Source organism: Mizuhopecten yessoensis, unplaced genomic scaffold (assembly GCF_002113885.1).
Source record: "Mizuhopecten yessoensis strain PY_sf001 unplaced genomic scaffold, ASM211388v2 scaffold2503, whole genome shotgun sequence".
NCBI classification, from domain to species: Eukaryota; Metazoa; Mollusca; class Bivalvia; order Pectinida; family Pectinidae; genus Mizuhopecten; species Mizuhopecten yessoensis.
Window position 1 is genome coordinate 69,375 of NW_018404578.1, and position 8,213 is coordinate 77,587.

Consider the following 8,213-nt stretch of genomic DNA (forward strand, 5'->3'; position numbering starts at 1 on the left):
ATTCGCCTCGCGCCATTAAGAAGGTCAGAAAGGCGTGTACTTAATTATACACAATTTAACTTAGATTCATTAATTTTGATATTAGTTATTGTCGGACAAGAAGGATAGAGCCGGTGATCCGATGCCGGTTACAGTATACGACCCCTATTCTATGGAACCAGAAAACCGCGCCACCTGAATCTCCTTAGCATGGTTGCATTACGCCACGACTGTAAATAGAAAGGAGCAGATTTACTAAATATCCGGTTTTATTTGCATTATCAAATTAAATTACGTTAAATATATAGGGGATTCCTAGCACCATATTGTTTAAAGATGGTTTATTTGCTTTTCAACTGGGAACACATTTCTATAAGAAGCGAAAGCGTGTAACGTCTGTTAAATGTGATGTATCGCGCACGTCCCTGAAGAACTAAATAACTGGTTATTTACGCTGTTTGAATTATCTTCTGTTTCTGTGGTTAATCTTGATCGACTACTTGAAAACGACGCCTACAATGTGTGCCATGCTCTTCGAATGATGTCATACAGACAACAGTACGATACGTAGACCTTGACACCTCGATCATTTAAAGGCAACCCTAGATACTCCGTAATAAGTCTTGGACGGAGACAGTTGTCTATCACGACCAGGTGGTTCTTTTAAATTTTTAATCATAGTTAAACCACATGAACTTTCTACTGTCTTCTCTTGACCAACGGTCAAGCTATGGCCAGTGGTCAAACTGAAAGTACGTCTGTGACGAGGTGATATTTTGGCGCGCTGAGTGAACCTGAAGCAGTGGTTTGACGGGTGTCTACGCCATGGTATAGTGGTGTAAAGTGAGTAACAATGACGCGGGTACTAGACCATAACCTACAACCCTCTTAGCACATCGTTGGGAGGCCATTACTACAATTTGACCACTTGATCTTTGATTTTTGTTCCTCTGACAAATATCTTGTTTACTGAATTATTCAGCAAGTATTTACTCCTAGGCCTGCGTCTCTAGGTGAGGCCATAAACAACAGGAAACAAGTTTGGGGAAGAACGGCAGTCTGCAGGAAATGGGCTGTACGCCTACCCCAGACAATGATAAAACACAGTTATAATGAGTCAGAAATCTTCTTTCTGTGTCAATAAAGACAGAAAATCATTTATTAGCAGTAACATATCATATGTATACACTAGTTTGTACTAGTTTGTGTCGCCGTCCTTAGATTATGTATATACTAGTTTGTCACCTTCCTTAGATTATGTATACTAGTTTGTGTCGCCGTCCTAAGATTATGTATATACCAGTTTGTGTCGCTGTCCTTAGATTATGTATATACCAGTTTGTGTCGCCGTCCTTAGATTATGTATATACTAGTTTGTGTCGCCGTCCTTAGATTATGTAGATTATGTATTATGTATGCACACTGATGCGTGTCTCCCCGGCCGTGCATGCAGGTTGAGATGGTGGACGGAGAGGAGGTCTACTAAATTATTTCTTGTTGTTGGAGGATACATCACCTGTATGTCTAACTCTACGCACATACAAAAGTACCGAGTATATACCTAACTATTCAGTAAACAGCCCCTACGACACATACTCCTATTTGAAAAATAGGATAAAGATACTTGATTAGGATTATCCACCAGATTAAAATATGAATGCCAACTAGAACGAATCAGAGTCAACATAGAACAATAGCATGGTTAGAATATGGCATTCATGTTGATTATAATTGCCAACTTAAGCAGTTCAATATTAAATGAAATTCTGACGAGTACCAAATGTACATCTGGCTAAAATCATCGCCAGATATCGGGGATGTCCTTGGAGTTAGGACCCCTCCCTTCCCCACTTGTTTTCACGGAGAAGAAATCCTAGCTGTATTTCTACAGGTTCTGAGGAGCTTCGGCCCATACTTCCGTCACCAACATGGACTCTGACCAGAAGCTATCGCTCCCTCACTCCACTCTATCCTACTCGGGTCATTGAGGCCTGTTTGTGGATATACTTGAAAGGTTGCATAGAATGATCTCTTTCGGAATTTCATAATTTCTCAGGAATGTATCGATTGATTGATTGTTGTTATTTTCAAATTTACACCTAACTTCATAAGTTAACGGTTGACCCCTAACTTTATTAATTACTGGTTGACGCTAACTTTATTGATTACTGGTTGACACTAACTTTATTGATTACTGGTTGACGCTAACTTTAATAATTACTGGTTGACGCTAACGTTATTAATTACTGGTTGACGCTAACTTTATTAATTACTGGTTGACCCCTAACTTTATTAATTACTGGTTGACCCCTAACTTTATTAATTACTGGTTGACCCCTAACTTTATTAATTACTGGTTGACGCTAACTTTATTGATTACTGGTTGACCCTAACTTTATTGATTACTGGTCGACGCTAACTTTATTAATTACTGGTTGACCCCTAACTTTATTAATTGCTGGTTGACCCCTAACTTTATTAATTACTTGTTGACGCTAACTTTATTGATTACTGGTTGACACTAACTTTATTGATTACTGGTTGACACTAACTTTATTGATTACTGGTTGACACTAACTTTATTGATTACTGGTCGACGCTAACTTTATTAATTACTGGTTGACGCTAACTTTATTAATTACTGGTTGACCCCTAATTTTATTGATTACTGGTTGACCCCTAACTTTATTAATTACTGGTTGACCCCTAAATTTATTGATTACTGGTTGACGCTAACTTTATTAACTACTGGTTGACCCCTAATTTTATTGATTACTGGTTGACCCCTAACTTTATTAATTACTGGTTGCCGCTAACTTTATTAATTACTGGTTGACCCCTAACTTTTTTATTTACTGGTTGACGCTAACTTTATTAATTACTGGTTAACCCCTAATTTTATTGATTACTGGTTGACCCCTAACTTTATTAATTACTGGTTGACGCTAACTTTAGTGATTACTGGTTGACCCCTAACTTTATTAATTACTGGTTGACGCTAACTTTATCAATTACTGGTTGACCCCTAATTTTATTGATTACTGGTTTACCCCTAACTTTATTAATTACTGGTTGACCCCTTACTTTATTGATTACTGGTTGACGCTAACTTTATTAATTACTGGTTGACCCTAACTTTATTAATTACTGGTTGACGCTAACTTTATTTATTACTGGTTGACGCTAACTTTAGTGATTACTGGACGACCTCTTTCTTTATCAATTACTGGTTGACGCTAACTTTATTGATTACTGGTTGACGCTAACTTTATCAATTACTGGTTGACCCCTAATTTTATTGATTACTGGTTCACCCCTAACTTTATTAATTACTGGTTGACCCCTAACTTCATTAATTACTGGTTGACCTCTAACTTTATTGATTACTGGTTGACGCTAACTTTATTAACTACTGGTTGACCCCTAATTTTATTGATTACTGGTTTACCCCTAACTTTATTAATTACTGGTTGACCCCTTACTTTATTGATTACTGGTTGACGCTAACTTTATCAATTACTGGTTGACGCTAACTTTATTAATTACTGGTTGACACTAACTTTATTAATTAAATGTACTTGTCGACCCTAAATTTATTGATTACTGGTTGATCCCAACTTGATTGGTTAACGATTGACCCCTTACTCAAATGTATTGATTATTGGTCATTACTCATAAGTATCTCTAACTTCATGGTACCTCCGTACTTGACATTGAACAACTAACCAAATGTGTGATAACTATTTGAGCAGCCACCTTCCGTTTGGTGTCAGCCTTAACCGCTTTGTCGTACTACTCTCGGGGTCTACGATCCATCTCCTAACTCAATCGGTTACCCTTATTTATTTTCAAAACATTTCTGTTCCTAGATGGCTCTTGGAATCATGTGACATCACCAGTTATAAATATTTACACTGACGAAAGAACACCGACAATTTCATTGGCTAGGTAAAGCCTCGGGGTAGCACGCGAGCCTCCTAAGAAAACGTGATGTTTTACAAATTATCGCGATGAGAGATAACGAAATATGATCCCAGGTAACACCCGTTATCACTCGGAGTGGCGTAAGAGTATCAGATATACGCAATGTCAATGGCCCTCTCCAGATCTCCAGCCGGACCGTCACTCGGATGTGCTGGCGGTACCCGTATTAGTGTTAGCCGGGTGGAGGGTGGTGTTGGATTATACAATGGTCGGAGACAGTCGGAGCCAGGGACTGGTTGTCTCTACCTCACAGTATTGTTAGCTCCCTATAAACTCTGTTCAATGGATTTCTGTGATATCTCATATTTTATTTGATCAAAATGAAATTGTCTCTTGACATATTCCAGGGGAGCACTCAGTATTTTGTTAAAATAACTTAAAATTGTACGGTGGTATCATGACCTGCGTTCTCAGAGATTTCCGTGTTTGTCGTGTCTACTGATCTGGTCACCGTGTCTACTGATCTGGTCACCGTGTCTACCGATCTGGTCACCGTGTCTACCGATCTGGTCACCGTGTCTACTGATCTGGTCACCGTGTCTACTGATCTGGTCACCGTGTCTACTGATCTGGTCACCGTGTCTACTGATCTGGTCACCGTGTCTACTGATCTGGTCACCGTGTCTACTGATCTGGTCACCGTGTCTACTGATCTGGTCACCGTGTCTACTGATCTGGTCACCGTGTCTACTGATCTGGTCACCGTGTCTACTGATCTGGTCACCGTGTCTACTGATCTGGTCACCGTGTCTACTGATCTGGTCACCGTGTCTACTGATCTGGTCACCGTGTCTACTGATCTGGTCACCGTGTCTACTGATCTGGTCACCGTGTCTACTGATCTGGTCACCGTGTCTACCGATCTGGTCACCGTGTCTACCGATCTGGTCACCGTGTCTACCGATCTGGTCACCGTGTCTACCGATCTGGTCACCGTGTCTACCGATCTGGTCACCGTGTCTACCGATCTGGTCACCGTGTCTACCGATCTGGTCACCGTGTCTACCGATCTGGTCACCGTGTCTACCGATCTGGTCACCGTGTCTACCGATCTGGTCACCGTGTCTACCGATCTGGTCACCGTGTCTACCGATCTGGTCACCGTGTCTACCGATCTGGTCACCGTGTCTACCGATCTGGTCACAGTGTCTAAAGATCTGGTCACCGTGTCTAAAGATCTGGTCACCGTGTCTACCGATCTGGTCACAGTGTCTTCCGATCTGGTCACCGTGTCTACTGATCTGGTCACCGTGTCTACTGATCTGGTCACAGTGTCTACCGATCTGGTCACAGTGTCTACTGATCTGGTCACCGTGTCTACTGATCTGGTCACCGTGTCTAAGAACGTTGGTCTTCGTCAGCTTATGTTGTTGTCTTTTTGTTTGCTATTAAGATGTCCTTGGCACACACATACACTTTGTATAGAATTTTAATTTGTATACGTAATGTTTAAAACAAAAATATTTTCTTGTGAACAATATTTAGCGGTACCGGCCTCTGTGCGACTTTAAGCGTTTTACTAAGATTTTCTTGAATGGAAAAAAGTATCCTCTTTCCTTTCTCCAACAAGAAGTTTGAATAAACAGAATATTTTTAAATGACAGTATAACTATACATTGGGGAACGAAATGTACACGCATTCATGTGAACACATTGATCACGAGACAAACTATGGACACATTGTTCACGAGACAAAACGTGAGCACATTGACCATGAGACAAAATATTGACTCAATGATCAAAATATATATATGTATATATAAATACTGAAATACAGCGTTATTTGTGTTAGAATTAAGTGTACATAAGAATGCTGGTTCTAAGTCATTTTAATAATGTGACTCTCACCGCCCTAGAGTTTGTGTCTTACATGTATAACTCACTGTAAGTCTATACAACGACACTCCGTACTATAACTTTAACGGGCGTTATAGCTAGTTGTCTCCCTTCTTTTAAATAGGAAATGCCACACAATATTGTGCCGCAATGATATTTTCAAACATGCTTTACAACTATTTACCTACGTCTTTTTCATCATACATATCTGTATATACGTTTCATACTTATATCTATTCGATCAAACAAATCGTAACGGACGTCATTCTATTTATCTGTCACCCAGATTGCATTCATATAAGCAGCGCGCATTATGTTGTTTGCTTGCAAAGCTGTGTCATTCAAATAGATCATAAATACCATACAAAAACAGTTCAATACTTATATTTACGTTTTCTCTGCCTCTTATGTTCTTTTTTAACTTATAATGTATATTTAAAATTAAAAATGCCCGCCTTATCGACAGTCCACACAATTTCGTTCAATAGTTTGAACAGCGTATTGTCGCGTGCTGATTGGCAAACAAAGTAGTACTTTGAAATTTTAACAAACACTTCAATTTTATTCCACAATTCAGTATCAATACAATTGCGTATGATATGTCTATAGGGTGATTTAAGTTTATCAATAGAACTCTGAGCTGAAAGTTAGATTTGAAATTGTTTCGATTTTTCCCCGGAACAAATTTCGCGCATGGACAAATACAGTGAACACCGTAAATCCGACCTTGCCCTCCACGAGGGAGTTATTTTTGGAAGTTAATTCGAACTTTTCTCTTTGCTCATTTTGTGAAGAATCCAGGCGTGAATTTATTTGTTGATTGTATGGGAACCTGACAACAGTCGGTAGATTCTATAACAGCCTCGTTATTTGACATGTCGTCAGAAACTGAGGAACCGTGGATGCGAGACGCGTGAAACTGATAGCGTTTGAAGTGAGTGATCTTGCGACGGAGCACAGGTTCGTTACAAATGTCTGAAATGTTTATGTGTGCTGTGACTCATATCAGTAGGTCTGTAACATATGTGTCAGTAGGTCTATAGAATATGTGTATTTCAGACATTTGTAACGAACCCCTGTTGATCAGTGCAGTGTAACAGACGATATTTCTGATAAATTGCATGAGCGTTAAAATTGTTTCCATTGCCGGCATTGGTGATTTCAACCGATGTGCATTTTGTACGATATTGCAGACCTTGGTCTTGTTTTCGTTGTAATAAAAGTGTTTTTTATTTTATTTTTTATTTTGCACATAAATTTACAATGACATTGTCAAATCTCACAATGCCCAGCGATATTTCAGCAGCCGTCATGTTTATTTATATTGGATATTGTAGTTCCGGTCAGTGTTGTATTAATACGCTAAGAATTGTGTCTCGTGATGCATGGTAATTAAAGTCCCATCAACGACACAGCTTTCAAAGAGGCTATATAGTGACAATGCCATGCAAATGTAAATATATTGGCTGTAACTGCAATCTGACAGACGTTCAATCGTTATATTTACATTTCCTCAAACGTCTTTTATTAATTAGTCGGATGAGCTTAATTAATATTTCCTGCTGCCTCAAAACCTCACTAGTCCGATTCTTGGACCAGCCACACACGGCCATTATCGGACCGCCAAACTTTCCAAACAACGGTCGCCATTAAAACATGTAACCAGGCGACAACTGTTAAATGCAGTTAAATGTTCTAATTATATTTGCAGAACATTCTTATGCAAAAGGAAGAACTTCCCTTCCTATTCTGGATGTCTTCATTGTCTGCAAAACCCGTCAAAACGCGACTTGTATGAACCAAACGACAACAACAAGATGACGGCTATCGTACAAATTGATGACGTCACTATAACGCTGGGAGTGGTTGCTAACACTGACGTTACGGAAACCGTGGTCACGTGACCATATAATGCAGACTGCAGTTACTGTAATATGTCGTTCCATAGAGTAAATGGAAAATAGGAAGGGCATATGTAAACATAACTACATGTAGTCAAATATTGATGTAACCACGGCGGTATGACATGGACACACAATATTTTTTTTCCATTTTAAAGATCTCGAGCGCTCGACAAATCAGTTCAAGCATTCGAAAGAATACATGAATGTCTAATGCTCGACATTTGTTTGTCTCGACCGCTCAAATTTTTCTCATTTGTTTTTATGTTCAAATAAGATTTTATTTCCTCCAGCATATTTTAGGAGGTTAAATTATGTAGCCTCACTCTGGAGGCCACTTTCTCTCCATTCGCTTTTCTCTTTCATTTCTTCTCTCATGCTACCTATCACTCAATCTTTTATCATCATTTATTCCAATAATGTTATAACTTAACTTAATCAAACTTTTTGACCAAATAAATCGAATAAATATTAATGAAAATATCACGCTCAAGATTTCACACGCACAAGTAA